This window comes from Hevea brasiliensis, chromosome 7 (genome assembly GCF_030052815.1).
Source record: "Hevea brasiliensis isolate MT/VB/25A 57/8 chromosome 7, ASM3005281v1, whole genome shotgun sequence".
In the NCBI taxonomy this organism is placed as follows: Eukaryota; Viridiplantae; Streptophyta; class Magnoliopsida; order Malpighiales; family Euphorbiaceae; genus Hevea; species Hevea brasiliensis.
In genome coordinates, this window is record NC_079499.1 from 104795544 (window position 1) to 104820870 (window position 25327).

The 25327-nt window shown below is 32.6% G+C and overlaps 2 pseudogenes; one reads left to right on the forward strand and one right to left on the reverse strand.

Annotated features, from left to right (window-relative positions):
* The window catches only part of LOC131181431 (callose synthase 5-like), a 52333-nt pseudogene extending 35027 nt beyond the window's left edge, over positions 1 to 17306 (reverse strand).
* A 3037-nt stretch (positions 17307 to 20343) lies between these two features.
* On the forward strand, positions 20344 to 22240 carry LOC131181432 (BTB/POZ domain-containing protein At2g13690-like; annotated as a pseudogene).
* Positions 22241 to 25327: the final 3087 nt, after the last annotated feature.

A 25327-nucleotide genomic window follows, 5' to 3' on the forward strand; every position in this document is an offset into this window, starting at 1 on the left:
GGTCATTCAAGCACCTATTGAAGCTTGGTTGTGATAAAGTGTTGGGATAACACTTGGTAGAAGTGTGAAGCTACTTGTAAAAGCTTTGGTGAGAAGAATTGTAAAGAGCTTTTGTCTCTTGCCTTTAAAAGAGAAGAATAGTGAAGTGAAGACTCAAAGTGGGATCTTTGAGAGAGTGGATGTAGGCTAATTGAAGCCGAACCACTATAAAAATTTCAGTGTTCATTTTCTCAACCCTTGCTCTTTACATTTATGCAATTTAACTTTATGATTGATATGCTCTTGCTGATATGACAGTTGATATTGTTTGCTGATAATCTTGTTTAACTGAGAAAATCGTTTCTTGCTAAATCTGCTTTATCGCTAAATCTGCTGATATCTGATTTAATCTGCTTGTTGTTTGATCTGCTGTCAGTTAGTATATTTGGTATACTGCTCTGGTTGCTGTGTTAAAAACTTATCCAGATTACTGATATCTCTGCTGAATGCTGATATAATTTGTTAAATCAGTTTACTGATTGCATATAGGCTAACCTTGAATTAAATTGTCAATAGAGTTGTATTGTTCATATTTTATGTTAGTCAATTGAGTTGAACCTAGCTGCAATTTTCAAAGGTTTTGAGCAAGAACCGAAAATTATTTTTAAAGTCCAATTCACCCCCCTCTTGGACATATTTTGGGACGTCAGTAATCATCTCAATTTGGGAAGTAAATTGATTCATAAACAATTGCCTTACAACAGGTATTTTCATTTTCATTTTTCTCTTCTCATTATTTTTGAAGATATGATTTAATTTTTAATGCTTATCAAAAAAAAGGAAAACAAAAAAAATAATTCTCTGACCCGAAGTCAGATATAGTGACCTGAATTTTCTTCAAACTGGTTGGTAAGATTCATAATGCAATTAATGCATGACTATTATTCATTTTCATTCCATACTCATTTGAATTTATGTGCTGATTTGGGTCATGACCTTCCTCAAATTTCACTAAAAGATCCCTTTGATGCCATTTTTGTAAACAACCATACATACTAGACCTTTATCACTCAATGTGTAATTCTGTTATTTTTAGCCCAATCAAGCAAATGAAAAATGCAAATAAAAGTTGAAAGCCTAAATCAAAAGCAACAATCAGATTTTATCTGCATAAGGCTACTCTTAAAGCTAAATGATTAAAATATCCTGCGCAGGGACACTCTTTTACAATCAATTTGCTCATGAGGCCTAATTGCAGAAAATGAGAAAATGTTCCATGTTTGAAGTCTACAAAAATTTCTCAAATATTATGGCGAAAAGCATTTATCCCATTACCAGTCTCTCTAGCCATATCAAGGAAGGCCTGAAGTTTCAAAGCCCGTCTGTAATACATCATCCCTCTAACTGCAAAACATATAATCATTAGTAGTGCACACAATAAAATGATAAAGAAATTTGGTTTGAGAAAATGAATGCATCAATCACCTGTGCGGAAAAGAGTTTGACCTCTTAAGGAGGCCCAATGACGTAGAAGCAAAATGTTTTCTTCATTTTCCCAAATTTCACTCTCCTTTTTACAATTGAGTCGTTCCATGAAGTTGTTCCATTCATCTATCAAAGTTGCCAGATGGTTATTAAAAAGGTAATACCAATACCCATTGAAAACATATGTAAGTCATAAAACACACAATGATAGATTAAAAAGCTATACTACCTGGGTAGATCTTTTGCAAGTAGTAAATGATTGATACACCATCTTCATTCTCCATTTCAAGGTCAGATTTCGAATAAATAGTCTCTTCACTGTAATATGGGGTCATGACACTGTCCATGGCATGAAAAGTAATCTTAATTGAGTAAAATATGTTTACTTTGCTTGAAGAAACACATCAGAATTTCACCTCCTTGAAATATTCAGATCCATTCAATATCTAGAAGTCCAATATGTACTTCCAACAGAAATATGAGAATAGAAACTAATTTTGCTATAATAGTAAATGTGCAATAGGCAAAGAACATGTCCAGTCCTACTAAAAATCAACCTTATAAAACAACTCTAGGACTATAATTGATATATAAACTGCACCTGAATGAAAGCATTTTACGGACTCGGGGAGCACGTGGCATATCCATAAACAAGGAATTCGTGAAGAATGAAATCCTTCTACGTGCTTCAAGGTTTGTTGGTACATCCATAGCAGATTCTTTTACAGTCAAAAGAAGATGAAGACGCCTTATCTAAAAGAACAATAAGAAAAAATTCACCAATGCTTACATATAATGAAAGATTAAATTATACTTTTTCTTCTAATTTTAATTCATCACTACGCCAATACAAATATACCTGTTCATCCCACTGTGCTGTAACTACAGGAGGGAACATTATAGCAGGTTTTGCATCAGTACCAGAAAAAAGTTGCCTTCCTGAATCCTTTCCGCCATGTCCAAGGTCTACCAATTCGCTGTTTATCATTATATAAGGAAAAAGCAGCATTGTTGGTTTTCATATAGAAAACAGATAGATTGAAACACCAAATCCAAATAGAATGAGACAAGGTTTACCAACCGATTCTCATTCACCATCATATCACGGTTAACTACTTCTAACATGTCCAGCAGCAATAATTCCACATTATCTCGCTTGGATGGATCACCATCTTTCTCCAGCATGAAAAGAAGTGGTAAATTTTCAACCATGTGACAGAAATTCATATTTAGTAAACCAACATGGAGTCACTAATAGTACAAATGACTCACCAAAATCTCCACAAGCTCCACAAATTTCTTGCAAAGAGCAGGTAAGGGACCCATTCTGAAATTTGTAAGAAATGTATTCTTTGAAATGTTGCTTTCGATTTCTTTAACGATAATGCCAATTATCCTGTGACATTGTAGCACAGAGTACGATCAAATCACACCTCTCTAAATAAATGACAATTCACTAGATATTATTTCTAAAAGAAGAATAGAATAAAAAGCAAACACTTCAATTCAAGTAATAATTCTACATGATATAAAACTTGGAGCAGGAGGACAACGCATCTTCCTAAACTAAGGAATGCCAAATACTTATAAAAGAACCCAGACTTGTTTTGTGCTAGTACTAAAAAAGATAGTGGAATTTAACATAGAATGGTGCTAAGAGAAATTTTAAAACAAAAACAAAGAAAGGAAGAAAGAAAGAAAATCAAACAATTAAATTAAGCTTCAAGTTGCATATTTGGAGGAGAGGGCATACTAAAAAACAATTAAACAATTAAACAATTAAAATATAGTGGTAGTGAAAACAAAAAAAATAATTATCAATGAGAATCTTATTTTTTAAAGGAGCAACTAGCATGGAATTTAAACAACTAGAGTACTAGGCACCTCAATTTTGCAAGTTTTCCAACTCTGGCATGCACATTTAGAAGAGGAGGAAGCAATAGTGGTGGTGAGAAAAAGAAAATAATCATCAGGTGATATCCTGATATCTAAGGGAGCAACTAGTGTGGAATATAAAAAACTAAAGTACTAGACACCTCAAACTTATAGTTTTTCATTCTAGAGCCAATCTAAAGAGTAAAAGCAAATTGTAACTTCATGAAGCTATGGCGATTATCAACCAAAAACAATGGAATTTCAACAGCCCCAACTTGGTGGTCCCGTTACATATGCAAGTACCTTAAGCTACAATCTAAAGGGAAAAAAAATTAAAAAATGGAAGTGTATTATCCCATACAAACAGAGTATAAGAAAAACCTTTCTCATTTTCTCCAACCACCAGAACATTGAGGACATGCTTGAAGGATTCGTAGCATTCTATCACAGCACATTTCATGTATTCATCAGCACAAATGCGTTTCCAGAGATCAGCATCCTTTGACCGAAACTGAGCTGCCATATCCAAAGCTATTGGGATCTGAAAAAGTAGAAAATGTCAACAACTAAAACAACCAACATATCCAATCAGAGTGATGTCACAGAGGACAAAAGAAGTCATAGATGCAAGGGAGTTTGTCTTGTGTAATAAATGTTAATAGTTGCAAAAGGCAAGAGCTTTTAGTGGGCTGGTTTCCTCATCCGTCTAGCTGGATCAAGATTAATATAGAAGGAGATTTTAAAGCCTCTCCACTGGCCTAGCTAGTGCTGTTGGCATATATCATTATTCAAATGGAACTTGTTTATTGAGTTTCACAATTCTTATAGGGGAATGTACAGCAGTTAGGGCAGAGTTATGAGGCATTTTTACAACTCTTCAGCGGGATTGGGAATTGGGGCTCAAGCAACTTCTTTTGAGACGGACACCATGCTAGCAGTTGACGTGATTTCCCAGGGATGTAACATGAGCAAACCCAGTGGGCATCTGGTAAAGAGTATCCACCAATATATTGCAAAGAACTGAACTGTCAAGTTGTACCACATTTAGCAGAAGGGAATTTGGGAGTTGATAGGATGGCTAATTATATACACTGCATGTGTTCCATCTAGTTCAGGGTTCTGACCCTCTTTTGTAACAAATGTAAAATAAACAAAAAAAAATGTATTTAAATATTCAGAGGCGAATACGGAGACCTTGCTTGCTAGCAGAAAGGGAGGCCACTGAATTAATTTGAGGCTAGGATCTGATGAATAAGGAACTAGCAACAAATCCATCTCCCTGGATTCGAAGAATAACCATATTAGTCTCAACAGCTGGAAGATAAAGATGTTGCCTGAAAAAATTAAAAAAATATATTTTTGTTAAGGGGCTTTTCCTGTCACTAATGAGATCTTCTTCACGGAAACTACATATTACTTCATTCCATAACTGAGCAAATTTTGCAGCATCACTTCTCCTGCTTGCTGAAACCTACACAGGCAGAAATTTATACTAATTGAAGTATATGCAGATAATCATACATATTAGTACCAAACACTTCTAAACATGAGTTCAAACCTCAGCGAATCTCTTTGAAAAAGAAAACCTCTTCTTTTTTGTCTTATCAGAAGGCACCAAATATGAGTTAAATGCACCAGGTAAGGATTGGAACCGTGATCTTAGCATGCCTAGAGTTCTTATCTGTAAGGGAAAAAGAAAAATGAACAAATCAGCACACCACATAGTTTATATCCCAGGTTCACAAAAACCAAGTCAAGCAGTAGTCATTTCACTGAGAATTTTACCCTTGTCCCCATGGGAACACCCAGTTGTTTGATGTTGCAATAACAAATTGGAGCTTTTGGATTCAACTTCCATTTAGATGGGAGGGAAAATTTATGGGATAGGAGTTGGCTATCCCATTGTGCAGTCCAAATTTTGGTGGGTGCTATTATGAGAACTGAGAAGCCACTCCTAGTTGAATGTAAAATGAAATAATATTTATACCTTCAACAACTAAAGCATGTCTTACAGAACCTTAGATTAAAAAAAGGGTTGACATCAGTACTAAACTTTGGAAAATCAATTTAATAGTGTAGCTTCAAATATCTAGCAATACTTGGCTTGCATTAGCGGAGAATACATAACATAATAATGCCTACTTTTGTAGCAGTTATATGCCATTTAGCCATTCTCAGAATCTCAGAATCTCAGAATATTACTACACGTTACAACTTTGAAATAATTTTGATATGGGAGATGAAGAAAATAGCTAGATAGGATGGCCTATTGTACAACACTAAAATTTTATATTGAGCTTCTAATAATTTTTTTCAATTTCCAATTTTTATTAACAAACCATAGTTTCGCCAAAAAAGAAAGTGTGCATGAATGATACTTGATTAATCTCATAATAAAGGAATCTATGACATGAAAGCAAGATAAATATGCCCAAATGACTTCTTCCATAAAATGTACCATGGTTCATTACTTTAAACACAAACATGAAAAAAGATTAAATAAATAACTATTTGAGTGATTTACCTCTCCTAAGCGATCAAAAGCTCCAAGAAAGCCACCATATATAGTTGAGAAAACAGCATACCATATTTGAGTATCCATAAAATAGACCTGCATTACAATGTACATATATCTTTACACCATGGAAGACATATGTTTCTGCACAACTAAGAAAAAGTAACCAATATTAAACCAAAGTTAGGAATAATGAAGGAGAAGACACACCAAGATTACTGGTGCCCAGAGGGACAAAACTGCTCCATAATTGTGTTTCGCTAGATTCATGAGATAATTATCAGCATAGACTCGCAAGATAATTGTTAAAGTAGATTGAAATTTTAGTTGAAAAGCTATAATTGAGGAAGTAAAAGCAGCCAAGTACCGTTTGGGAAAAACTCATGCCACTTGTAATCTACATGCTTAATGTTCATTATATCTTTAGTTGGCTTTACCAGAGGTTTTATCTAGAGAAGGAACATGTGTGTTAGAAGTGAACCCAACAGTCCTCTTGTCTATGTTGCATTGTAACAATTAATATTAATGATGATGATGACTGAACAACTAAAGCCAACCTGGATAAAATAGCTGAATGCAAATTTTGAACACAAAAGTAGCACCCAGAAAAAGGTATACCTGAAATCAAAATGTAGATTTACACAGCCAACAAAATTGTGACCAAAGAAATTCATGATTACATACAATCACTATAAATAACAAATTCTTTTCAAACATACTTTATAAGTGCAAATTGACTTTCGTGCATCCCCCTCCCAACATAAATTCTTGGCTGCAAACAAATAAATGAATTAAAACAAGACAAAATATAACATTTTCTTCTATCTCAGAAATTTGCAACTTGCTAGGGATAATTGTATTAAAAAAAAAAAAAAAACTAAAGGGTGAAGGAACTTTTGAACTTGTATTAAGAAATGAATACTGAAGAGTGATTCTGAGAACATAGTACTTACAAAGCTAATTTTAAAGTCAGTTCAAATGCAATTCAGTGCTTTAGACCCAAATTAGAGACATGATGAATGCAATAGCAATGAGAGAAAAGAAGCAGGAAATCATAAATACCTGTGACCACCACAAAAGGAATCTGACAACAAGCCAGTCTGAGTTCTCAATCCATCTTCGAAACATGGGAAAGATAAACAAAGCAGCAGCCAAAATATTTGGAATCAAATATACTACCACAGCTATAACGTATAGGGGAGGGATTTCCTTCACATCACGAAGGAATGACAATGAATCTCTGATTCTCCTCCGGGACACGTTGAAGGCCTGTGCATAACACAATGGAAGAATAATGAACCATGCGAGACTAACAATTATCTTCAGCATGTTTCTCAGCACATCAGTGAATTTCCATCTATGGAACCCCGGAAAGTTCAGAAGAAGGTCCAAAATACCTAAAAAGGAAACAAAAAAAGAGATGAACGCTAGACTTGAAATGTAAGCACTATTCACCTAAAGTAATGCCACAAAACAGATAATGGGTTGAAATTGGATGGTATGAGCTTTAGAGAACAAAAAACTTCAGAAAAGTGCCAGATTTTATTTGCAATGCTATTAGCTAAATTTGTTCTCTCCCAACTCCAACGACAAATCTAGTCAACCATTATCAGTAGCCACCAAATATATAATGTGGACTACTACTACTACTGCTACTAATAATAACAAATGGACAGAAATCATTCAGTACAAAAGTCGGGTAACAGTCAGAAGTTTGTCAAAGAAGCTAAATAATGCAATGAGAATGCCATAAAAGCATTGGAAAATTAAAGGCTTAGAGATTTTGCTGCGCATATCCATTGCACTTTTTATACTCAATTCTCTTTTCACCAAGTAGTGAAAAAAAAATAATATATAAAAAAAAAGAGGTTCTACGATTCCGAAGCACCAAATGCAAAGGTGATTGTACAAAATTAGGTTACTATTAGAGCAACTTACCTAAATTTGCATTAAGACAGCACACCAAATGGCTTCAAATCAATCATTCCAGCTATTCCCTCAATGCTGAATTTTTAGTGGAACGTTTCAGTTTGGGATTTCAAATTTAACCATTACCCATTTATCCCATTTAAAAAGCCAAATTTCTAAAGTTTACAATATTACCCTTGCATCGTTAACAATGAATGCAAAAACAATTACATGTCCACTTGATATTTGAAAGATGAGAAGAACAACAATTTTAGACGAAGTATCAAGTAAAAATACGTTACTTTGAAGAAAGCGAAGAAAGGCTGCTGTAATGAAGATACTGGATATGCTATATAAGACATCCTTTTGAAGAATTTCTGAAAATGAGGCCCCACTCCAAGCAAAGATAACCATTGCCTGCAATAAACAGTTTATCTATTAATTTGCCCTAGTGTTCAAAATTATTAGAAGAGTGTACAAAATTAGAATATCTGCTCTATCAAACCGAATACCTGAAGAGCTAGTATGTAAAATGTCCACAATAGGTCAAAACTTCGAAAGATGTGCCAAAAAGCTCGGGTTTCCACAAAATAAGATTTGCCTGTGCTTCCAGATTTTCTTGGAGAAGCCTTTCTTCCCTGTAATAGCAATTATATGAAGAAGAGACCAGAAGATCAATTCAAGTAAAAAGTTGAGTTTTACCTGTGCCATGTCCTGTGTTGATCTAAAAAAGTTCCATCATCGCGCATAGGCCAACCAAGGGAGAAGCAATCAGTTGACCTGAACAACGTATAGCAAAACCAAGCATTTAACGTTACAAGTAACTTAAAAACTACCAAATTTCTCATGACAAATAAGAATTCTATTAAATCAAACTAACCAAAAATACTCATTAAGATCATCATAATTGCACCACTTTGTGTGTGAAGCTTTTCCATTTTGGCACTTACTGGCTTCCTGGAATAATTAAAGCACATTTTTCATATTTAGAACAGAAAGACCTGAAGTTTGACTGCATTATTCGAACTGGTGTTGCTAGTATGCAAAACATACCTTTTGAATGACACGGTAAATTGGCGTTATGACCTTCCTCAAGAATGCCTCGTCATCTCCACCATAAGAAGGCTTGATATTTTCTCCGGTAACAATGCTTACATTTCCGGCCAACAGGCCATGAAGTTCATACGCCATCTGAACATATGTAACAAGATTCTTATGGAACTCTTAATAAATCAGAACATATTCTGGTCACTATAAACAATAAACAACAAATCCATGGGTAGCATTATGAGCACTTACATTGTGAAAAATATAGCATAGACATTCTGTTGAGGCAGTGGGTGTAGAATAGGCTTTGAGGCGTGATGAATCACTATCTTTAAGGTATTAATTGCCCCCACTAGATTGCTGCAAGGTTATGGCAATATACCTCCAGGATACAACAAAGCCTGAAATCTGCAGACAGCAACTCCTGAAGATTTCCCTTAAGAACTCTTTATATGAACTGAATTTAGAGAGATTAGAAGAAAAGAAGAAGAAGTAGAAGTAGTATATCTGGATTGAAAAAACTCATCCATATTTATAAAGAATGAAAAGTCATGGCACCTTTACTAGATAGACACATCTGTCTATCTCCAATAGATACAACTGTTTATGTAATAGACATGTCTGTTTATTAAAAGATACCTATACAAATAGTTGTGACTATTTGTATAGAATAGACATGTCTGTTTATTAACAGATACCTATACAAACAGTTGTGACTGTTTGTATAGAATTGATATGTCTGTCTATTAACAGACACATCTACTTGTTAAGTGCCATAATAGAATAATATATATTGAATTATATATATATTGAATTATATATATATATATATATATATATATATATATATATATATTTAATTCTATACATATTTCACTCTTGCCATTCCTTCACTTTCTTATATTTTAATAATATAGAAATTCTTTCTCTCTATACTATCTAACATACAAGCTATTTATAACAATCCCCCACTTAGCTTGTATTGTTAGATCCCATTGTTTCATGCATAATGAAAAGTATCTTTCGATTTAAACTTTTCCTTAGTGTAAGTATTTCAAAGTTCTAAAGAAATCATGGTGGCCTTAGCTTAAACCTAGATTCCTATTAAATAGAACCAAAAATACTACACACACGAATCAATTAGTTCGACTTAAAAAGTTCACCAAAGTTTTAGCACGAATATGGCCTTGTGCTACCTCCTGTTTTCATGAACATTTACAAAGTTATTCTCACTTTTGTTGAAGCGGCACCACTTCCTATGTTCATATAGGTGAAGTTTCCTTTGTAATAATTTTAAACTTCATTAAGAGTATAAATACTCATCCTCATTCCATTAACTTAATACACTAAGTACTTAATTACAACATTTACTAATGACTTGTTGTTACCCTTTAAACTTTATTTAGTAATAATACTATAAAGTAGGGTTCCCATCATTAGTAAATTTAATGGAATATTTTTAATCCTAATCCAGCACATGTATTTTTATCATATCTCTCGAGAGCCCTTTTGTAAACGGATCTGCCAGATTATTACAAGATTTGACATAAGTAATAGTAATAATTCCATCAGAGATTAATTGTCTCACATACTCATGTCTTAAGCTAATATGTCTAGACTTTCCATTATAAATTTTATTATAAGCTCTAGACATTGTTGCTTGACTATCACAATGTAAGGAAACAGTGGCCACAACTTGATATCTAATAAAAAATTTCTCAGCCATTCTGCCTCCTTACCAGCTGCTGCTAGAGCTATAAATTCTGATTCCATTATAGAATGGGTTATACAAGTTTGTTTCTTTGATGCCCAAGAAATAGCACATCCTCCTAAGGTAAAAACCCAACCGGAAGTTGATTGATTATCATTAATACTAGTTATCCAGCTAGCATCTGTATAACCTTCTAACACAATTGGAAATTTATTATAAAATAAACCAAAGTTTATAGTTCTTTTTAAATAACCAAGAACCCTTGAAATTGCTTTCCAATGTTCAATACTAGGCTTACTAGTGTATCTTGATAATTTACATACTGCAAAAGCAATATCAGGTCTAGTGCAATGCATAGCATACATTAAGCTACCAATTGCACTAGCATACTCAATTTGAGCAATTGCCCTGCCAGAATTTTCAGTTAATTGGGAAGAAACATCATATGGAGTTTTTGCTTCTTTGACTTTTAAATGATTAAATTTATTTAATATTTTCTCAATATAATGAGATTGGCAAAGAGCAAAACCCCCACTATGTTTTTTTTACTTTGATACCTAAGATTGTATCTACCTCTTTTAAATCTTTCATTTTAAATTTTGAGGTTAGATACTTCTTTGTATCATTCACACCTTCCATATTTGTTCCAATTATAAGCATGTCATCAACATAAAGACAAATTATCACACCAAAATGATCATAAATTTGGAATAAATACATTTATCAGCACTATTATGTTTAAAGCCATATTCCAAAATTGCAGAATCAAATTTCTCATGCCATTGTTTCGGTGCTTGTTTTAAACCATATAAAGATTTAATTAATTTACAAACTTTTCTTTCATTCCCTGGTAAAACAAATCCTTCTGGTTGCTCCATATAAACTTCTTCTTCTAAGTCACCATTTAGAAAAGCTGTCTTAACATCCATTTGATGTACATATAAATTATATATTGATGCTAAAGATAAAAGTACTCTAATAGATGTTATTCTAGCCACTGGTGCATATGTATCAAAGTAGTCAATTCCCTCTTTTTGTTTAAAACCCTTTGCAACCAATCTAGCTTTAAAAGTTTGAATCGATCCATCTGTGTTATATTTTCTTCTGAAAACCCATTTACATCCTATTGGTTTAGAACCAGGTGGCAAATCAACTAGAACCCATGTATTATTAAATAATAATGAATCCATTTCATCATTGATTGCCTCTTTCCAAAAGGCCACATCCGTTGTAGTCATTGCCTCTTGAAACGTTTTAGGATCATCTTCTACATTTAACAAAATTGGTATTTTGTTAAGTACAACTGACCTATTGCCTTCTACCAGAAAAACAATGGTCTGAGAAGATATAAAATCTGGATGTAAATTATTTTCTTTTCTAATACGTTGACTTCTTCTAATTTTATTAGAAGAATCTAACTTTCTTTTGTTGCTAGACGTCGATTCAAAATTAATATCAATACTAGAACCATTGCTTTGACTTGAACTATTCATGGGCTCATGTATAGGGTCATTATGAAATTTATTTTCAATAAATTCAACATCCCTAGATTCTACAATTACATTTAAGTCTAAATTTAAAATTCTATAAGCTTTGGAATTTTCGGCATAACCAACAAAAACTCCTTTCAAAGCTCTAGGACCTAATTTAGTCCTTTTAGGATCTGAAACTCTATAATATGCTAAACAGCCCCACACTCTTAAATAGTTCAAGTTAGGTTTTCTATTTTTCCATAATTCATATGGAGAAATCTTAAATTTTCTAGAAGGAATTCTATTATGTAAGTGACAAGCAGTAAGTAAAGCTTCTCCCCATAAGTTTGTTGGCAAATTAGATTTCACAAGCATAGAATTAAGCATATCCACTAAGGTTCTATTCTTTCTTTCTGCCAACCCATTTTGTTGTGGTGTATAAGGTGCACTTATTTGATGTATAATTCCATTTTCTTCACAAAATGAAGAAAATTCATTGGAAAAATACTCACCACCTCTGTCACTTCTCAAAATTTTGATTTTTTTTTCTTTTTGATTCTCAACTTCAGATTTATAAATCTGAAACATTTGGAATGCTTGATCTTTATTTTTCATTAAATAAACATAAGTATATTTGGAGAAATCATCTATGAAAGTTATAAAATATCTATTTCCTCCTTTAGTCAATATTCCATTTAATTCACAAATATCAGAATGCACAAGTTCTAATAACTTAGAAGATCTTTTAACTTTTGGAAAAGATTTCTTAATCATTTTTGCTTGTATACAGATTTCACAAGATTTTTTATTATCATCTATATATGAAATTAAACCATGTTTAGCCATAAATTTTAAAGATTTAAAACTAATATGTGCTAAACGATTATGCCATAAAGATAAAGATGACTCAACAAAGATAAATGTAAATATTCATATTATTATTAATCGAGTTTAAACATTCCATCACATGAGTAACCTTTTCCCACAAATAGTCCATTTATGGACACAATTATTTTATCGGACTCCAGAACAGCCTTATAACCTTGCTTATACAACAGATTAGCAGACACAAGATTTTTCCTTATTTCTGGCACATACAACACATTTACTAATAATAGCTTCTTTCCAGAAGTGAAGTTTAATTCAACACTTCCTTTTCCCACCACTTTAGCGGAATCATGATTGCCCATTAGAACTTTCTGCCCATTTACAACTTCTTCATAATTTTTAAATTGAGTCTTATCATTGCAAACATGAACAGTAGCTCCAGAATCATACCACCAATCATTGGATTTGGTTGTTGTAGCCATATTGAGTTCTGTTACCATTCCAATATGCAAATCTGATATCATTGCAATCAATTCAGTAGTTTGTTCAACTATATTTGCTTTATTGGAATTCTGAGCACTATTATTCGTATCTTCTTTCTTATGTTTCTTTAGAAACCTGCATTCACGTTTGTAGTGCCCTTTCTTGCCACAATTGTAACAAGTTCTTCCTTTCTTTGATTTGCTGTTGCTGCCATAACTAGTACTGTTGCCTGCTGCTTCAGAAAACTTTCTCTTACTTCCAGAATTTTTCTTTTGAAAATTCTGACTTCCTTGCACAAAATTAACTTTTGTAGTAGATTCAGAAACAAATTTCTTATCACGATTTCTTGTCTCTTCTTCAATGCGCAAGTGTTTCTGAATCTGTTCAAGAGAAAAATCTTCTGTGGTATGCAGTAATTTCTTCCTATAATCATTCCAACTAGGAGGAAGTTTTGCTATTATTCCTCCTACTTGCAATGATTCAGGAACTATCACTTTCAAATCTTTAAGTTTTGAAACCAGGACATGTAACTCATGGACTTGATCCATAACAGATATATTATCAACCATTTGGAATTCAAAATATTTCATGATGAGAAATTTATCCACACCTTGTTTTTCTGAGTTGTATTTGAACTCCAGTGATTTCCAGATTTCCATTGGAGACTTGACAGAAGTAAATAGATCATACAGCCTATCTGACAAGTTGTTAAGAATATGACCTCTGCATAGCAATTCATCTTCTTCACGTTTGTCTCGATCTGCTTTCACTTGTTCAGAATCTTCTGGAGTTGGTGGTGAAATAGCAGGCAGACTTGGATCAAGTATATAAGAAATCTTCAATGTGGTGAGTAAGAATAGCATCTTGTCTTTCCAGCGAACATAGTTTGTCCCATCAAAACGATCAAGTTTCACAAACTCTTGATTCATCACGGAAACAGCCTTGGACTCCATTGCGATTAATACCTTAAAATTGTTGAGGCAGTGGGTGTAGAATAGGCTTTGAGGCGTGATGAATCACTATCTTTAAGGTATTAATTGCCCCCACTAGATTGCTGCAAGGTTATGGCAATATACCTCCAGGATACAACAAAGCCTGAAATCTGTGCAGACAAAGAACTCCTGAAGATTTCCCTTAAGAACTCTTTATATGAACTGAATTTAGAGAGATTAGAAGAAAAGAAGAAGAAGTAGAAGTAGTATATCTGGATTGAAAAAACTCATCCATATTTATAAAGAATGAAAAGTCATGGCACCTTTACTAGATAGACACATCTGTCTATCTCCAATAGATACAACTGTTTATGTAATAGACATGTCTGTTTATTAAAAGATACCTATACAAATAGTTGTGACTATTTGTATAGAATAGACATGTCTGTTTATTAACAGATACCTATACAAACAGTTGTGACTGTTTGTATAGAATTGATATGTCTGTCTATTAACAGACACATCTACTTGTTAAGTGCCATAATAGAATAATATATATTGAATTATATATATATATATATATATATATATATATATATATATATATATATATATATAATTCTATACATATTTCACTCTTGCCATTCCTTCACTTTCTTATATTTTAATAATATAGAAATTCTTTCTCTCTATACTATCTAACATACAAGCTATTTATAACACATTCTGGCATGAAGCGAACATTGGCTGCCTCACCCCAGATAAGAAGATATAGACCCATGTACAGAATCTTTCTCTGTTGTATTTCTTGTTGACCTTGAGGGAGACTATAAGAAATGCACAGATCTCAATATTATGAGTTCTATTTAAAGAAGCTTCCATTGAATTATGAACGCGTTGAAAAATCCTCAGCAAAAAATAAAGATATTGTTTTATCTAACCGTAAACTGTGTTTTCGTCCTAAAAACTTGCACCAATTTTTGTAATTTTTAAAAATCTTGTTCATCACAGCATCAACAGCTCGTTCATCTAGCTGCATAGAGGAAAAGTTTTAACCATAACTCAGTCAGTAAATAAAATGTGCAGTTGGAAACTTCTTATAAAGAATATATGCAAAAAGAAGAACAGAATAACATATGCAGTGAAAACCTCTTGAAAGGAATATATAAAGAACAAAAAATAAATGAAAATTGACATATACACACATCGCATGATGTCTTCAGCTCAAAACTACGAATTCAACATAAAAAAGCATCTAAGATAATAACAAGAGTAAAATGAAAAATTAGTAAATGCCTTATTAAGAGGTTCCGGCTTGGGGTTAAGCCTTATATGATTGTCAGCAAGTAGTAAAATCAAATGCTCCCTCTGGTTCCTGACATTGTCTCTCTGCATTCACAAATATAAACAATAAACACATTAATTACCGTCTGAATACCATAATTACTTCTTGTCTATGAATATTTCTTTTGCTTATTTACTGTTCATTTATTTTTTGGGTCAAACACATGCCTGGAAGCCAAACATGGCTCTTAGCCAATCGAGAAGGTCCAAATCCCCAGCTTTTTGCCTCTGCTGCTCAAATGCTGCAGGCCAGTTCAAGCCACGAGTGTTCCACAGTGCAGAAACAGCAGCCTTCACCTGGCATAGATAAACAGGGAAAGTTTAAGCAGTATCAAACAAAGTGCAAAAAGACATAATGCAGGAAAAACTCCCAACAGCAGAAATAGGGAGATGTCTTGCGGTCTTACCTCTTCAAGTTGCATGATAGACTGTGATGCCCCAGCAGAATCCAGGGGAAGAATGTTGTATGGTGCATATATTTCTTTCTTTTCTTGGACATCTCTAGCCGCAGCAATAATCTGCTCCGTAAAATCATTGCAAATATCATACTCCACTGACCATCAATATGGCAAGCATATGATAAATGCAGCAGAAAGGCCACCAGCACAACAACATAGAATGGAAACATAAAAAATAAATCTAACCTCGGGGGCAACTTCTTCAACTTTCTCTGTCTTATTGACAGCGCACAGCACTTCAAAAAGAACTCCTGCTGTCTGATAGGCTTTGCCAAGTTGAGCTCTGAGAGGAAATATAAACAAAAGGTTCAATCCACACAAAAATACAAGATGAGAAAAAGGGGAGAAAACGATGAAATTATTTATAATAAATGACAATAATTATGTGGTCATCTGTCTGCCTGGTCTCCCTGGTCAAGTGCTCTAACATAGTGTTCATAGTACTGCTGATAAAAGCTCTCTATTTCCCGCACATCAGTCTTTTTAAGCCGAGATGCAAGACTGGATGCATTGTCCTGAATAGAACTTTACATAAGTTTCATAACCGTAAATTTTATAGTTATTTTGTTTTAAAATTTTTCTTGAGAATAAATTATTTTTAATTTTTATATATTATTTTATGTATTTTATAAAGTCATATTTTTTTTATAAGTGAAATTTTTTCTTTTTTTAAATTGACATTTGTTTTTGTAAAGTGATCATTTTGAGAAAATATATATTAAATTAGTGAGAAATAATGATATTTTATAAAAAGATTAATATATTTTTTATAAATTAATATAATATAATTTTTTAAAATTAATAATAATAAATAAAGTTAATTAATTACACTCAACAATGAAAAATAAATAATACAATTGTTTATTATTATTATTATTATTATTATTATTATTATTATTATTATTGAATTCAATTAATAGATACTATTGATTTTATTCATATTTTTTCTATTAAACTATTTAATTTCTCTGTCAATTTTTATTAGTGAATAAATTTTAATACTAATTAAATAATTAAGTTCATCTAATATTCTAATTGACTAACGAGTCCTGCTATAAACTGTTTTGTGCTGTAAATATGTTATTTTGTCATAAAAGTAACCATGCATCATGGTATTCAAAATTAGGGGAATAAAGAAATACTTGCACAAAATGGACGATTAATGACTAGAGAAATCCAATCTTAGATGCAATTCTGAGTTATAGTCAATGTTTTATTTCCTTATGAATTATATACGCAGCTTCTAGCATTGGTATCAATCATAGCCATGCTTAAGTTGGTGTAGAGCCATAGAGGATGATTGTACCAATTCTCCCAAATTAACGACTTGGCATATATTTGAGATTCAAGAAATCTTATTGCTGATGTGGCAACCCAATAAACTTTTTGGATTAAAATATAAGGTATTTCAACAATTTGGAAGAATTAGCATAAATCCTCCCTAGTCCTGCTGTAATCTACTGATAGAAGTTGTGTATGTAATTGATGCAAGATCAAACATTGGCCATAATAAAATATGGACTTAGGTTTGGATTTTTCTAGTTACTAGGACTAAAACGGATACAAGTGTATCTAATATGGGATGTTAGGTTGCCAGTGGTATAACACAAGAAGCCTTAAAATATGAATGATTGCAATCAATTGAAGATAAATTTCAGGAAATGTTGTCAAAGAAGTTTTGATTACATAGATCTTCTGAAGCAGTAGTCAAAAGCACAAGGGAAGGAAAAGGTGAAAACTAGAAAAACTGTGACATTAAATATTTTGACAAAGAATGTTGTGGGGAATATTCCATGAATAGGTTGGGCTGAAAGAAGGGATCTGTATTAACGAATTCAGTTTGAGATTAAGATTTTAGTAGATTTGAGTTGAGAATCACTGTATTAGACAAATATATAAATCATGCACCTGTGCTCTTGAACACACACATATTTGTATAGACACAAACATTGACCTCTGTCTACGTTCATTCCCACATTCAAAAGTTATGTAAATTTGTTATGTTTCAACTTCTTCACTTATAATGATAAACTTGGTGAAATTCTTTTGGTTTTTATAAGCTTATGTAACTAAGTTAAGTTAGATTAGTGTTTCTAAAATTTTATCTCAACAACTATGCAGTGGTACTAAATGAAATTTGATCATTGTATTTCTGATACTGAAAATTGTCACGACCCAAAATTTTGAGCCTGACCGGCGCATAATTTAAATATTTTTAAATCATGCAAGCCTTATCAGAGTATCTTGAACAAATATGTTGTTACTTACTAATCAAAAAAAAAAAAAAAAAAGACAAAGTCCAAATAAACAAAATACTGAATAAACATCATAAATATCATATAAGTAAACTGCGGAGTGTCTACAGATTTTAAATAAAAATTTAAACTGTTCAATAAACTAAACTAATTATTAGCCCGAGGAAACATGAATTCGGGCATACCATGAGAACAAATCAAAGATTGGTCTCTCTCCAGAAAATGGACTGAATATTTGGATCAGCTGTAGAATTCTACTGATCTGAAAGAGATAACAGATAGAGAAAATGTGATTTGAGCTAAATGCTCAGTGAATGATAATTATAGCACACAACGGAATAGGAACAGACAAACGCTTGATTAATTTTATAATAAATTTTCTATTCAAATAAATTATGCTCATGCTATCAAATCATTAATAAAATAATTTCATAAAACATATATATAAAAGAAATTCATTCAATAAAAATTTTATGCTACAGTGCACTAGGGTAATGATACTCCACATCACCAAGGCCAGATGCTCATACTAATACTACCAGATATTAGATACCTTACTCCTCCTTCATATATATCAATGCATATGATACTAATGCAAACCATAAATTGCAATGATGCATGACTCGACAATGCAACTTAATATTGTGATAGTCCACACGGTGGGGCCAGATAACAGAAACAGATACTGGGCACAGGTACCAATTCAAAACAGAAAATCAATTTGTACAAATCAATCAAAATCAATAAAAAATTTCAGATAGCAAATAATAACCGATAGTGTAATTCCAACAATTTATTTTAATAATTTCAGAGAGTCAATAAAATCAAATTAATCTCAAATCAATTCAGTGTAACACATCGGTAAATTTTATAGTCAAATATCAATCAATATAAATACATTAAAGGCCTGTTCCAGGAATACTAATGGCTCTAATGCAGAGATAGTTGACAAAATCAATTATTTAATAAAATTCAATAATAAAATTCAATAATAAAATAAAACTCTAGAAAATCACATGTAAAATAATTGTTAAAATATTGATTTAAAATTTCATTTAATAACAAATTTAATGCTAAAAAATTTTAAAAGGGACTAAAATGGTGTCATGTACTATAATTACCACTCACCTGGAACCTCCAAAATAATAGTTATACTCAATGGAAGAGTGACAATTTTAACTAACAGATTAAATATTCAAATATCCTACACACTCAAAATATAAGAAAAAAATATCAAATAATAATAAAATAAAATAACTTTTATATATATATATAATCTAAATTCAAAGTTATCGTCTCACAGTAATTATGATCAACCCAATTCAATACCAATGGTCAAAGAGAAAATAAATTTCTAGAGTAGTTGTAACAAATCAAGGAAAGAAAATAAAATCAAACTCACCCATTATTGAATAAAGAATGAGAATTTTTACCTTGAAAATAGAATCGAATGTGATGAATAGAGAAATAAAAATTTAGGGATTCTTTGCAAACATCGGATTATAAATCGTAAATTTATATATATATATATATATATAATAATTAAAAGATAATGAAAATACCTATTGAGAGTATTTGGTAGAAAAATGATGTGACAAACAGGTTTTGAGAGCAAAGTTTAGCAGAAGAGATGATTAGGGTATATATATTTTAAGAGTTCTATTAGGTGTAGAATGTGATAAGAATTATTATTGAACTGGGTTATTCAGATTGCAGATATATATTTAATTTCAAAAATAATATATATATTTAAAAATAAATAAGCAGACCATCCAATAAAATATATATATTTTTATAAATATATTAAATTATTGTCAGCTAATTAAAATAAAATAACAATAAATAATAAATATATATGGGTTTCCACAATAACACTGCACTATATGCAACCGAAACTCATTCATAATATATCACTATGCTTTTTGAAGGACAAGCTTGTGCCACATTGGCTTTTCATAAGAAAATAATTAAGTGCTTAGGGACCCAATTATCCAGACACCTATCCATGGTCTCACAGAATCACATTTGTTTCAAACTAGATGCAACTTAAAATGTTTCCATTAGCCAATGAAGCCCAGGGATGCTCTGAAGTATTCATAGCTTAAATTTCTCAAATTGATATTGTTATCAATTTCAGTCCCAAATTAAAATTATACATCATAACTTTTAAAGGGAAGTGATTAACTGCAAATAAATTTCAGGAACATATTGAGGTCACATCTCACATGTAGTTGATCCATAGAATGCATGGAACAGCCCTAATTGAGATTTTTTAACTAAAGAGTACTAATGGTTAGTTGAACAATTCAAACTGATGAATCTGGATTGTGAATTGTGTTTGAGTTTGACAAATCTACTGGGCATATGAATAGCTGATATTAAAATTAAAAAAAAAAAAATTACTCTCAAATTCTGCATTTCCAACATATCAAATTTACTTGGCCTATGAATACCTTGCAATACCTGGAATTCAAAAAAAGATTGTAAAATTTAGAGCCTATTTGGCATCCATGTTGTTTTTGGTTGTTGTTGTCCAGTAGTAAATCTTGAAAAACGAATTAATGAAACAAGTGAAAACAATTTTTGTGGTTTTTCTTTGTTGTAAAAACCTGCTTTTCTCTTTAAGACATCAAGTAACAAAAACAAACATGTTTTAATAATAATTAAAAAAAAAAATTTGACAAAAGCTAGATCAGAATGAATACCAGAAGGGCCCTTTATTTGTGGCATAGAAAAATGATCAAAATTAGAACTAATAGGAACTTAAATTTATAGGAACTTAAATTTAGTGTTGTGCCATATATTAAAGAGTTTCGTATTTTATTGGTAATTGTGTTTATTCATCTAACAAGTTATTTTGAAACTATTCTAGGTATCTGCTGGCATCATGTTTACCAAAGGCGTTTTGTCCTGTTTGAAATAACTTGAGGCTGTTCCTTGGTCTGAGAAGAAGAGGAAAAACTCAGGGTTCTGTTTTCAGTGTTTAAATTTGAGGAGACAGCAACTCAAGACATTTTGGCTAGACTCTACTTACGTAACTCAGTAAAATTCCAACAAAAGTTATATAGACAGCTAGTTTGGTCTATCGCCACCTGTACGTATGCCAATGCAAGAAACGAACTAAAGCCATTAGTTAAGGATCTTTTTTGCAAAAGCTCAATCTATGAGAAGGACCAACCTGAACTTAGTAAGGAGGATCTCTATATTGTTTGTCTGTCCTGTCTAAGTTCACTAGTCACCCTTTTGGAGGAGGCCTCCAACACTTCACCCAATCGGAAGGCAACAAAAAGAGAAACAGGTAAACCATTGCTTGAACGCATCTCCCGACAAGTTGATAACATCAACTGGTTGCTAGAAATCCTTCTTGATCAGCAGATGGGCGAGGAATTTGTGGATATGTGGGCAGATCAAGGGGAACTGCTTAAAATGCATGAGACTACATCTCCAATGATCAGATACGAGCTTAGCAGGATCTCTGCAGCACTATTAATTGCAATGGGCACCAGAAAATTGCATTGCCTCTCAGAGGCAAGAATGGGGCTTCTCCAGGCATGGTTTCATCAGATTTTGGTTGGTTGCAGAGATGCAAAAAGGGGTTGGACATGAAGGCATAGGAAGAAGCCATGGGTCAGATGCTCCTAACACTTCCTCGGAAGCAACAGTACACGTTGTTTATGGAATGGTTCAGGTGTTTCTCCAAGCATGGGACTGAATGCCCCAATCTCAGCAAAGCATTCCAGGTATGGTGGCGCGGATCATTCTTAAGAGGCTCAGAAACTTATGCCATTGAATCCAGGTAATGGGGGGAATCTAGTCTTGTTTTCTACCCCTGTAACATTGCCAATGATAGATTGAGGATTCTGAAATAACTGGAATTGAATAATGTAGATTAACCATGAAGAATTATTGTAATAGCCGGTAGAGATAAAATGGCAACATATTTTCTAAGAGATTGTCTGCATCTTTATCAAGTGGGATCATCAGAAACTTCAAGGAAGCATGTATGGTAGTTCCTTTTCAGCATAGAAATTATTTGAGATTTTAAGAAACTTCAAGAAATTATTTGAAGACAAGGCAAGTTTATCATGTCAATGTAAGAGAGTGTGCTTTTAAGATCGTCGGACGAGGAATGGAGATTTAAATTTGGTGTACAAAAACTAATCCAAAATGCTCTTAACAGTAATTATCAAAAAAATTTTGAAAAAAAAAGCACTAGTGATTTCCACCGCTTGTGATTACGACAAACGTTTAGTTACATCATCTCATCATATTCTTCAGCTTTTGCAATTCGTGTCGTGTTTGTGTGGAAGTTATGGCCATTGGCCGACAAGAAGAGTAATACGACTCCGATTCAACCTTTAAAAAATCAATGAATATTCATTCATTGATTTTATTTTACATATATAACTAATTATTTTACATATATAACTAATTAAAAATTAAATTTGATTTTTATATTTGTAGATATTAAAGAAAATCCAAGTCATTTTAAACTGAAAATGATCTCTTATTTTATAATTGGTCAACATATAGAAAATATTTTCCATCAAGTTTTAATTTAATAATACTTAAATATCAATAAATTTTAATTATGCCATTATTCTTTTATTGAAATTAACGATGAAATTAAGTGCAGCTAAATTTTGTTGCTAATGTCATGATTAGCGACGGATTACCAGCAAAACATTTTCATCATTAGAATTTTTATCGTTGGACTTTCCATCGTTAATCTGTCCCTATGTCTCTTTTTGTTTAGTATTTACATAAAAAATAATTATCTATTAATATTTCTTTCACTGAAATTTTAAAAAAAATTCTACAAATCATATAATCCTTTTTTAAGAGGGAGTAATGGTGTACCTGAATAGATAAAGAAGTTTTTGTTGCATTAACTAGGAATAGGTTTTATTTAATTATGATTGTAAATGTTTGTGTCTTGAGGGATACATCAAAAGATTAAGTAATTGAACTGCATTGTTATGATTTAACCTATTGTCTTGTGAGCATGATAGAATAGGTGCTTGATACGAATATCATTGTGATTGTCTAATTTCAAAAAAAAAAAAAAAGAGAGAAAAAGAACAAGAAAAAGAAAACAAAAAAAAAGAGAGCTCGCTAAGTGGAAAACCCGAAAGGGCCGCTTAGACAAAAGTTAGAGCAAGCCCGCTGAAATGAAAACTCGAAAGAGCATTTCAGGCAAAAGTTAGGGCACAAAGAATTGAGTTCATGGAAGAGAAAGGATTCAAGGCAGAAAAAGTTTTGAAATAGCTGTAGAATAATGAAGCATGGGGGAGAGAAGAAAAAGAAAAATCAGAGGAAAATTGTATTGTGACCTTAAGGAAGTCTTTTTGGTGAACAGTTATTCTAAAAAATTTTTGAGGATATAAGAAAGTTTTTACCAAAAGAGGTCCCCCAGAGGACTAAGTTTTTTAAGAATCTCTAGCAAAATCAGCATGCCCATGATAGGAAGCAGCATAAAAGAAGCACAAAAATCACAAAAAGAGTTTTGAGACCCAGTCATCTCAATTTTTTCAAATCATGAAATATATATATTTTGGTAAGTCCTTAGACATTATTTAGGGCACATGACATAGTTGTGTAAGGCATAGAAGAACATGCATCAACATGTCACCTGTAGGTGTGTAAGGCGTAGAAGAACATGCATCACCACAGTTTTAAGTGTCAAACTACGAGGGGGTCTGATTCTTCCTCAGGATAGCGAGGGGGATACGTAGGTAGTTTAGGATTGCGGTCCTAAATACGAACCCACAACATTTCATGACATATGTTTTTTGGTAAGTCCTTAGACATTGTTTAGGGCATATGGCATAGTTGTGTAAGGCGTAGAAGAACATGCATCAACATGTCACCTGTAGGTGTGTAAGGCGTAGAAGAACATGCTTCACCATAGTTTCAAGTGTCGAACTACGAGTGGGTCTGATTCTTCCTCAGGATAGCAAGGGGGATACGTAGGTAGTTTAGGATTGCGGTTCTAAATACGAATCCCCAACATTTCAAATCACACAGTTGCCATTGTGATGAGACCGTAGCTAGTCTCATGACACAGAGTGTATCGACAGAGCAAGATGCACTCAATTTTCACATGACACAATTATCACTGTCATGAGACCGTAGCTAGTCTCATTACGCAGAGTGTATCGACAGAGTAAGAGACACTCATTTTTCACATGACACAGTTATTACTGTTATGAGACTGTAGCTACTCTCATAACATAGAGTATGTAAACCGAGCAAGATATACTTGATCCTCATAGCCAATGTTTCATAGTTATTAGAAATTTGAGTTTCACTTTGACAAAACTTGAGCAATGCTATCGCATTGATTTCAAATTTTGCCAAAGTGGGGGGCAAACTGTAGACCCTTATTTTGTGATGAGTATGTGCATTGAGGCCGTGGGAAACCCAATGATGAAAAATTATATGACTGTAAGATGTAATTGGAGGCATGGAGCTGAAATATTAATTCCGTGGCATGATCTTGAAAAAAATAATAATAATAATAAAGTTTTGGGGAAATTAATTTAATTAAATTTAAATAAAATTTTATTTTGTTTAAATTTAATATGGGTAGTTCTTAAATGGATCTAATTAAGTTTAATTGGATTCCATGGGCCTAAGAAAGCCTAGTTAGAAATTTTAAATGGGATCAATTTAATTATTTTCTGAAAATTAAAATAACAAAATATATCTCTCCTCCTTGGTCCCACTCTCCTCCTCACTCCCTATTGGTGTCACCCCCCTTTTCCTCTCTTTCGATTGGTCGGAACACCTCACCCATATTTCAGTCCCATCCAAATTCATCAATCCTAGTCATTTTAGTTATCTGAACTTTATCACACTAGGACTCCAAACTCTACCACACCTCTTCCTCACTCCCTATTGGTGCCTTTCATTTTTTTCTTTCTTTCTATTGGTTGAAACACCTCACCCATATCCCAGTCTTATTCGAATTCTGCAATCGTAGTTGTTTAAGTCATCTAAACTTTATCACCCTGAGACTCCAAACCCTATCAC